The 10,742-nt window shown below is 46.4% G+C and overlaps 1 non-coding gene across 1 annotated transcript; it reads left to right on the top strand.

Annotated features, from left to right (window-relative positions):
- Positions 1–909: 909 nt before the first annotated feature.
- Positions 910–982, top strand: TRNAV-CAC (transfer RNA valine (anticodon CAC)). The gene has a single exon. It is a non-coding gene; the product is annotated as a tRNA-Val (tRNA).
- The last annotated feature ends 9,760 nt before the right edge of the window (positions 983–10,742 follow it).

The following is a 10,742-nucleotide window of genomic DNA, read 5'->3' on the forward strand; positions in this document are numbered from 1 at the left end:
CATATCGCGGGTGTACTGGTAGGTTAACCGACACCTATGTGAAGGGCCAATGAACTAACCGGAGCATCCTGGCAGGTCAGCTTATCGGGCCCCCGACATATAGACTTTGGGTCTTTCGGTCGAATGAGAAGAATCAATGGGGGCCCTTGATCGACAACAGTGCCCCGGCATGCCAGCATATAGGGACCCAGCTGCAGCGTAGAGCCCTCCGAGCAAATGCAAAGAAGCGTTAATGGGAAACGCCTGGAAACGCCCGGCCCCTTAGCGATCGGGTTGTCCCTGCAAATGGAAATGTGGGCTCTAGACAACAGCGTAGGGCTTCGAGGCAGATGGACCATCTCGGAAGCTATTCTGGATCTTTCCGGGGTCCAAGCGGAGGGCCACTGCCCCGTGCCCACCCCTTTTATTTGCCACCGTGGTACACGACATCCCAATTAGCTACCTGATCAGGATTTGTTTTTATCGGCTCATGGGCCGTTCACTTTGGCTTGCCACCGTTCTTGGTCGCCTTGAGGCCTAAGGACGTCCAATTTTGCTGCGTTTTGTGTAAAAAGCTATGCCTCTTCGGCCAGCTATGGTCCACTTCGGGACCTATTCTACACCTTCAAGGTGCAAGAGGGGGGGCATGGCCACGCGCCCTCAGGATCTGCCACCGTCTGTGCCGCCCCCTGCCTGCGTAATTGAGCGTGGTGTGACATGACCTTGCGTAGCACATGGCATCCCATGCTGAACCAACGTTCTTGCTCGGTGGCATAATAACGTCATATTTACATCGTTAGTGATGGTACGCCTTTAAGGAACTCTTTTGTGAAACCTTTGTTATTTGCCATGAATATCGTACGTTGAATGTAAAGAAATCACTTAAGACTATGATTTTGAGTACTTTAACGCCGTAACGTTTTAACCGTTGTTTCCGTAGTGTAGTGGTTATCACGTCCGCTTCACACGCGGAAGGTCCCCGGTTCGATCCCGGGCGGGAACAGGTTTTCCTATCTGCGCTAGATTTTCCAGATTGTGCGAGGGTGTGCACCAATTATGTTAGTCGTTTTTGGCAACTTCCAAACCACCCACCCTGGCTACACTCTGGTAACTCCGTTTCGCTGGGGAAGCCATGATTCCTTTGTGTCAAGCGTCAGGGGCTGCGCCGCGAATTTTGAGTCAGGGGCAGAATTTTCTAGGCGGCCTATTGAAAAAATGGGCCTCTTCGCAGGGGACCTGCTGGGCAGTGCGTTACTCAATAAACAGGCTCGCCGAGGAAATGTGTGCTCTATCAAATGGTTACATGAATCATATATAAATAAAAATAAATGTTGACTATTCAAAAATCTAGAATGGAAGAGAGAGGGGGGTTTCCGTTTATTCACCCAAGGGTCTTACTATCATAAGACCGGGCCTCTTAATCCAGAACACAGTGCTCCAGATTCACGATGGGGCCTCTAAAATCCAGCCGAAACAGAACGCAGGGGATCTCGGAAACAGGCCGTCGCGTTATCCCAATAAGGGATCTTGTTATCCCAAAACAGATCATTCTGATTCGGAATCTCGGCCATCTGATCTATGAAAGAGCCTAATGCTCCAAAAATAGGACCTGCTGACTATACAGGGAGGCCTAACTCAGAACAAGGACCTCCTAGCTTCGTAACGGGGCCTCCCGAGCCAGCTGTGGGACCTCATTAATACAACACTGGGTCTGTTGATCTAGAGAGAAGGCTACAGGTGGTCTCATGATCCGGAAAACGAGCCTCTTGATGAAGGAAAGGGTTTTCTAAGACCGATCTATTGCTGACTAACTTAGCTATGGGCGCCTCCTTGATTTGCATTTTGGTAGGTGCCCTAATCTACGGGCGTCTACGGGTGTTCAATATCTTTCATTTAGGAAATAGGGGCCTCACAAAAAGTTTGATATGGTAAAAGCCTACTCTTTCCCCCGTTGCCTGCCGGCACGGAAGGCTACTGCCCCTTCTGCCTCCATCTCCCCTCCCCCCTCCCGCTACTGCGCCGCCCCGATTAAAGTCACGTTCTAAAGATATAACATCTGTTTTGCCCTTTATTGCGCTAGGTCCGCGCTAGGTTTTGCCCTGTTTTGCGCTAGGCAAAACAGGGTATGTTTTTGTGGGTATATTACTTGTGATGAGAGTAAGCCAACCATATGTGGATTTAATGTTTGTGTAAGCATTTTGAAACCACTTGTGCATGATTCACAATCACACCTGGACGTAGCATTACGTTTCCCTGTCTCTTGTCACATGATATCCTATACCATACATGGGTGGAGGCGAAGGTGATCCAATGATCTATATTTTATGATCTTCGAACGTCAAGTTTAGTCACAAAGGTCAAAGGTTGATCGGAATAGGCCTGGGATGACCTGACTTCACAGACCACTAGAGCGATAGTAAAGGACTTATAAATTTAAAGATAAGATTAACGAAAGATATGCTTGGAGTACATTTCCTTCGAAAACAAGTGCTCTTTACCACCTTTGAGCAAGCCGGGCAGCGGCGTCAGGGATTTCGAGTTGGATGACAGAATTTTCAAAGGGGCCCCCTGGACGAAATGGGGCTTCTTCACGAGGGTCTCCTGGGCAGCGTTGCATTCGTCGTAATTGGGGCTTTACGACGTGATCAGCTGCTGAGGCTGTATGGCGTCGCGTGACTCTCACTCTGGCAGCGGGGAATGAAACCCCGTACCCCCGGTTTCCCAGATAAGAATTACAGAATGCCCGTGAAGTTGGCTATTTATTCAGCGATTTATTAAGCGGCGACTTCCGATTTCTATGAAAAAGGTCTCAACGTGAATTATAGCACGAGAGTCTCGAAAATTACCTTTATTAGGCAATATCACGTAACCTTCGAGATCAAAAGCTGAGTTAAAGAACGGGGAACTCGATATCATCCAAAAATCACCGGCCGATTTGCAAGCTGCAAGCATCAAAATATTCCAGAAGCGCAATAGCTAGTATCCATCAAGAAGTCCTGACCTCTAAAAACCATATGTCAAGGTCAAACGCGGGCTCGGAGGGCGGGGAACTCAATATCACACAGGAATTACCGGCCGATTTTAAACTTGAAAACATCAGAATATTCACCGCAGAAAAAAACTGGCGTTTCTAAAAATCCTGACTTCTCGAGGTCATCAATTAAGGTCAAACGCAGGCTCAAAGGATAGAAACTCAATATCACCAGAAAATTACCGTGCAATTTTGAGCTTGCAAATGTCAGGACATTCAACACGGAAATATTTCATGCACGCCAAATTTGTTTGACCTTTAAGGCCAAACGCGGTGTCAAAGGACGAGAAACTCCATATCACCCAAAACATACTGGCCCATTTGAAAACTGCAAGCATCAAAACATTCACGAGCAAAAAAGCTGGCGTGCGTAAAAAATCCTGACCTTTCAAGGTTGCCGCTCAACGTCAAACGTGGGCTCCAAGAACGAGGAGCTAAATATCACCCAGATATCACTGGCCGATATTAAGCTTGCAAATGTCAGAGCATTCACCACAGAAAGAACTCATATCCGTCAAAAAGTTCCGACCTCTCAAAGTCACCCTTCGAGGACAAACGCGGGCTCAAAGGACGGGAACTTAATATCGCCCAAAATTACCAGCCGATTTCAAGCCTTCAAATATCAAAATATTCACTACCAAGAGAACTAGCGTTCGTCAAAAAGTCTTGACATTTCGAGATTACCCTTCAAGGTAAAACGTCGGCTCAACAATCGGGGGCTAGTTTGATGGGCGATAGTTATTTTTGTCATGTATATTCTGATGTTTGAAGTTTCAAATCGGCCGGCAATTTTTGAATCACATGGATATTCCCGTCATGTAAAGCCACTCTTTGACCTTGAACGGTGACGTTGATAATTCAGGACTTTTTGTCGGACGCTACTTGCTTCTGTGTTGAATATTATAATGTTTGCGAGTTTAAGATCAGCCAGTAACTTTTGAATGACATAGAGTTTCCCGTTCTTCGAGCCCGCAATTGACCTTGAAGGGTGACTCTGGAGGCCAGGGCTTTTTGACGAACGCTAGTTCTTTCTGTGTTGAATATTCTGGTCTTGGCAAGTCAAAAATCGGCCAGTAATTTTTGGGTAATATAGAGTTTACCATCCCTTGAGCCCACGTTTGTCTTTGAAGGATGACCTTGAGAGCTCAGGCCATTTTGAAAGATGGTGCCTTCAAGTTTAAAATCGGCCGGTAGCTTTTTGGTAATATTGTATTCCCCGTCTTTTAAACCCACGTTTGTCCTTGAAGGATGACCTTCAGAGGTCAAAACTTTTTCACGGACGCCAGTTCTTTCTGTGAGGAATATTCCGACACTTGCAAGTTTAAAATCGGCCGGTAATTTCTGGGTGGCATGGAGTTCCACGTTATTTGAACCCGCGTTTGAACTTGAGAGGTGATCTTGAGAGGCCAGGCTTTTTGACGGACGCTAGCTCTTTCGGTGGTAAATATTCTAGCATTTGCGTGTTTAAAACTGGGGGGTCACATGTGGGCGATATTTAGTTCTCCGTTTTTAAGCCCGCGTTTCACCTTGAAGTCACCTTGAAATGTCAGGACATTGTGAGGCACGCTTGCTCTTGCGCCAATGAATGTTTTGATGCTTGCAGATTCAAAATCGGCCGGTAATTTTTGGGTGCTATATAGCTTCTCGTCCTTTGAGCCCGCGTTTGACCTTGAAGGGTTCCTTGAGAGGTCAGAACTTTTTGACGGACGCTCGCTCTTTCTTTGGTGAATATTCTGACAGCTGCAAGTTTAAAATCGGCTGGTAATTTTTTGGTGATATTGAGCTCCCATTCCTTTGAGCCCGCGTTCAACCTTAAAGGGTGACGTTCAGAGGTCAGGTGCTTTTGACAGAGAGCAGTTTTTTTCTTTGTTAACTTCTTTGATGCTCGCAAGTTTAAAATCGGCCGGTGATTTTTTGTTTGATATGGAGTTGCCCTTCTTTGAGCCCGCGTTTGACCTTGAAGGGTAACCTTGAGAGGTCAGGACTTTTTGACGGACGCTGGCTCTTGTACTTGCGAATATTCTGATGCGTGCAGCTTACAAATCGGCCGATAATTTTGGGTGATATCAAGTTCCCCGTCCTTTGACCCAGTTTTTGACATCGAAGGTCACATGATGCTGCAATTTGAATGTCATTTTGGATATTCTCGCGCCATAATTCATCTTGAGATCTTTCTCAGCGAAGTCGGAAGCTGTCGCTGAATAAATTGCTGAACAAATTGCCAACTTCACGGACATAGACGCGCAGTGGTTGACGCAAACGCGTTAACCACACAGGATCATCACCCTGCTGTGCTGCATTCAGGGGGAGGGCAACGGGAAAATACGTTCCATTATAAAATTGTGACGTAGATACATCAATATCCAGATGAAGAAATGTCGACAATTAAAGTTGCATAGCAGGTATAGGGGTGTTCTTGACCCAGTGAAGGGTCTTCCTTTCCCCAAAACAGGACTTCCTGTTCCAGACTCCCGATGTATAGGTGGGCCTCCTGATTCAGAACAGGTTCATTTCGATTTGCAAAGGGACATCCAAGTTCAGCAAAGAGCTTTATTATCCGAAAACAGGGCATTCTGATCCGGGACTGCGGCTATTGATGCGCGGACTTGAACCCAGGTGGGTGCACTGAGTGTCCGTGCATACTCTAGGGATCTTAGATGCATCCCAGCCCCGTTCCACAGAGCCTCTGTGCCTAAGGTATTATTGGGGTGTCACCGCGATTTAATGCACCCTTCCTTGTATTGAGATTTGTAACTATCGTCCCGGAAAAACGTGCCCGCAGTAAGCACTTAGCTAATGCCAAGTTTGCTACTTAAAGTAAGCCCTGCTTCATTTGTCGCAGGCGCGTTTTAAGGAATTACCTGACAATTTTTATGGTGATTTTCTATCTCCTGCCCACCTTAGAAAGCTTTCAATTTTATCTGACAGCCGGGCGATATTGGAGCGGCTAGATCTAAGGTGATTTCAATAAAACATTTCGTGTTATGCACGCGCATTGGAAAATCGAAATCCCTTCGATCATCAAAAGACAAAGCCATCGAAATTCCTTACGTGGAAACTGCTCAAAGAACGTTCAGGGTACACAGTATTGAAAGCGGTTCTCGACAATAATAAACCTAACTGGTTTGGTAAAACCGTGGGCACTAACGAGTGCGGTACCGATGAGGGTTTGGTAGGCTGGAATATGTGCAAAACTTTTATAAAATGCTAGGTGGATACCTGGAATAAATACTCAACAACTTAACTACTTGCGTTTCATTCCGCTCTTGTTAGCTTTATGCGCATTACTTTTGAACACATTACCCTATACAAAAAGTTTTGGTGCAAATCGGATGCCTATCTTTCCTTCACTTTGAAGGATTAGTCCGAGCCTTCTGATAGATATACTTCTGGGATCAGTGCCCACACTAAGCAGTAAGCAGTGCTTATTGCGTGATCAGCGATCCCACCATGCGATCGTACAATTCTGGATCAACAGACGAATGTTGCTGTGGAAACTTTACGTGCCCGGGAAAATTTACCGAGGAAAACGTCACGTGCCAAAACACCGGCTAGGTCCTGTTTGCTGTCTAATGCCAGCTGAACTAAAGAGCGACTGCTATCACATGCCGTATATATCCCAGGCAAAGGCAAACGGCAAGTGCACAAGCAATTCAAACACAACGCATCGTAGGTGGGTGAATCGTAAGTCTGGCCTCAAACCAATTGAGCAAACGCGACGGACGGAAAATTTGCTAAATGTTTTCCAGATTATAAGCTCAAGTGCTGTAGAAAGTGAGCAGTTGGGTAACGTGTAGATTTAACTGATCAGGAAGGAGTCTCGGGTGGGTGGGGGATAGAGGCCTTCACGGAATCGGTAAACCCATTGATACCCATTTGGTTTGGGTGACAGGGTGGTTCAGTACAAAGTGGCGGAAATTATCAGTACTGTTATGGGTAAAACATTTACGAAATGCCACCAAAATATTTTAAAAAATACTACACCAAATCACTACCGTTGAATTAAACATAACTATCTCGTGCGCACTTCTCTTGCAACATCAACGGAAAACTGTTAGAAACTCTTGAAACTCATGAAAACTGAAAAAATGACTGAAAACAAACTCAACTCTCACTAAACTCACTCAAACTTCATAAGTCATAATGAAATGCCTGGAAATGCAAAACGAGTGGATGACGCGTGGCAATAAGTAGGTCAGAAAAGGTAAAGCGGCTAGGTATGAGTAGCGAGTGAGTAGCCCACGAATGATGAGTGGATTGGGTTAAGGAAGTCGTATCCTTGAAGGCCTCTAAGGTGGACACAGCCACAGGAATAGCGGATGAAGTTGGAAAATGGAATCTTACTCGTTAAGTCCTCTGCTGCACAAGATCCTGAGCAGAACCATCTTTCCCTTACTCAATATTTTCCCCAGATTTCGGTCCTTAGTTTAACATAGTTTTACATAAAGATTTATCGCTTAGTTTTGGGAATTAAAAGACTCCAAGTGCGTACCGAATAATCCACCTGCTATGTGTGTATCTACAGAGAGCTTCGTTTAGCCCAGTTAAGCATACAACGCAACTTTCTCACGTGACGCACGTCTTAACATGACAAATATGGCAGCCATTTTGCACTAAACTTACGAAAAACGGCCCCAGAGATGACCATGCAGACGACTCGCAGTCCAATTCGGAATTGAACGCAAAGCCACGGAGCTGACAGAGCGCTTTTGGGATCAGTGCTTACCGTTGACAATTCCAAAAGTGAATTACTTAAAGCAAAGGCTCCATGGTCTACCGTGACCTAACCTAACCTGACCTCATAAAATTTTGGTCTCGCTAGGTATGGACACCAACAACTGCAGTTGTATAGCTGCAAACTGAAGGAGCGACAAGGAAACGCAGTGTCTGCATAATTGCTTCTTTTCACCTACACCCGCGTGAGGACGTTATTTCAGAAGAAATGTAAAATTTGACACTTCACTTTTTTAAAGATTTTATCCGAACCCTTTGAATGAATGGATTTCTGGGCTTAGAGCTCACGCTAAGCAGTGTTTGTGTGAGCCCTGACCCCCACCACCCGATCGCGCAATTCCATGTCAGTGGCAGAATCTGGTGGCCAAAGCTTAGCGTGCCACAATGCTCGGCACGGTCCGTCCTGCCCTCTGACGTCAACTGACCTTCAGCGCGACCGCTGCCACCGGCCGCAGGCCATACCTTGCCAAGGGCAAATAGCGAGCACCCTAAAGCGACTCGAACCCACCCCGCCACGGGTGGGTGGATCGGAAAGGAAACACACTAACCAACTGAGCCACCCGGAACGGATAAAAGAAGGCGAACTAATTGGCTGGACTGGGAGACGAACTAATTGGCATGAATGAGATTGATATGAAATGAATACCCAATGACTCATCTGTAGAGTGGTGTCACCTACATGTTCATACTGTTTGTTGTCTTGGCTTGTCGTTGTCACGTGAAATTCGCAAGACACAGGATTTATGGTTTTCTTGCGTCTTTCTATTCCGATTTCACATCAACTCTCCCCCGTCTCCCCCTCCCCCTCCCTCGCCCAGATGGTCCAGCTTGCTTGACGCGCTAAACATCACGTCAGAACAGCGTTGGTTAAACTGAAAAGAGGTTTGTTCCAGCCAGGAAAACGTAAATCGTGTACACAAAAAGTATTCACCTTTCTTCGGTGGTTATCTGCTGCAACCCCTGGATGTTTGGTCTAGCTACGGCCCTGGTGATACGTGGAAAGAAACTCCTGTTCCAGAAAGCAGGCCTCTTGATAAGTTAAGGGTGCCTCGTAGTTCATAACGGCGTCTTCCTAGTTCATAACGAAGTCTCCTAGTTCGGGGTCAGGGCGAATTGGGAGGTACATGAGGACGGTGGTAGCAAAGAATGGCGCGCAGGCGATCTGATCAGACGCGACAGCTGATCAGCCCAGGAGTCTTTGCTTCAGTTGGTCTTCGCGTGGCCGCCGGAATAGACCCACAAGGACCAATCCTTGATTTAACGACAGTTCTCCCTCGAGTTGGGGCTTGCTCGTTTGTGGTATCTTCTTTTACCCGGAGATGCTCGGATACACAGTCTTCGGCACACAGAACGCAGTGGCCTGTGGTTCAGATGGCTTGTATGTCTGCGTTCTGAAGACCGGTTTCCCATTTATCGGAACCGTCATTCCCTACATCTTCAACCCCTGTCTTACCCACTCAGATATTCCCAACGCTTGGAACTATTCCCTGATCCATTACATTTTTAAAGCCGGTAAACCACCTCATCCATCCAATTTCCATTTTTATAAAGGGGCCTATATATATATATATATATATATATATATATATATATATATATATTAGCATCTTTGCTAAGTGTTGTCACCAAAGTAATCAAGGGAGTCGTCCAACGGCAGCTTTGCCACTATCTATCCTACAGCGATCTCATCGTATCCTCCTATCACGGTTTCCGTCCTCGTCACTGGACGGAAACCGCCCTGAAGTTGGTCTCCGGCCACATTCTTGGCGCCACGGATAGAGAATGCCTCATTGCCGTGCCTCATTGATTTAAGCACATGTTTTGACGTCACTGATCACCAAATTTTGAAACTGCGAATGCGCTGACATTGAGACCTTCCGGCTCGCTGCCCACCTTTGGAGGCACACCCAGGGTGTGTCTGAATGATGGGCCCGGACACGGGGTGTCGTCACGGCCGCTTGCCAACAATATGGATGTCCCCCAAGGTTCGGCATTATTACCACTTCTTTTCACAGTTTCTAGAATGATCTGTCTTTGTGCGCAGAAAACGCACACATTTTCCAACATTCATATGACACTCAGGTTTTAGTGAGCGGCCCGAAGGATGACCTTAGGAGACTTATCTCCCGTATTGAAGCATCGCTGACACCACTTACCTGCTGGCTCCATTCGCATGCCCTTAACGGGCATGCGAATGTTTTCCCGTTATGTTCAGATGCTTAATATGTTCAATATGTTCGAATGTTTCACATTTGAACATATTGAAGCAGACATCGGATATGATGAAACAAGCTTACCTATAACTATTGGCATACTTTTAAGGAGAAAACACTGCCGTATACAACACAATTTATTTGCTGGTAAATATTTCCCGCAACACGTCATTGCTTGATTGCGTCATCATACCATGCACAACGTTGATTGAGAACCAATTGACGGCCGTTATACCTGGAAATCGCGCCCACGAACGCTAAATAGAAACGACTCGATCATAACAGTTTTATATTCTTACCTTTGTCGCCACATGGCTTATGGAACGCCAGAACTTGAATGACGTTTTTATGATGCCATGAATGTTGACGTGATTTTGAAGTCTCCCTTTAAGGTGAACGCAACCCAAACGTGGCTTATCACTTCCGCCTGTCGTCAAAATTCACGCGCCCTTTCGGGCTTCATCGTAACTTTTCGTGACGCTGCGCTGCGACTGTGTGCGGATACAAAGAACCTAGGTGTCGCCTTTGACAGCGCCCTGTCTTGAGATTCGTGTTCACACGTGTCCGAGCTCAGCCGCCAGTGTACGGGCATGCTGGTCCCATGCGCACCACTGCCTTACAGATGGTGCCATCAAAACTCAAGTGATGGCGTTGTTGCTCAAGCAAGTCACGTACTGTCTCATGGTTTATGGCAGTGGCACACATGACAACTTTCATATGATTCAAAGGTCCCAATCTTTGCTGACTGAGCGATGTTGAGCTGACGTAGCTTTGTCCATCTGCCT

This window comes from Pollicipes pollicipes, unplaced genomic scaffold (genome assembly GCF_011947565.3).
Source record: "Pollicipes pollicipes isolate AB1234 unplaced genomic scaffold, Ppol_2.1 Scaffold_7231;HRSCAF=8579_pilon_pilon_pilon, whole genome shotgun sequence".
Taxonomy (NCBI): Eukaryota; Metazoa; Arthropoda; class Thecostraca; order Pollicipedomorpha; family Pollicipedidae; genus Pollicipes; species Pollicipes pollicipes.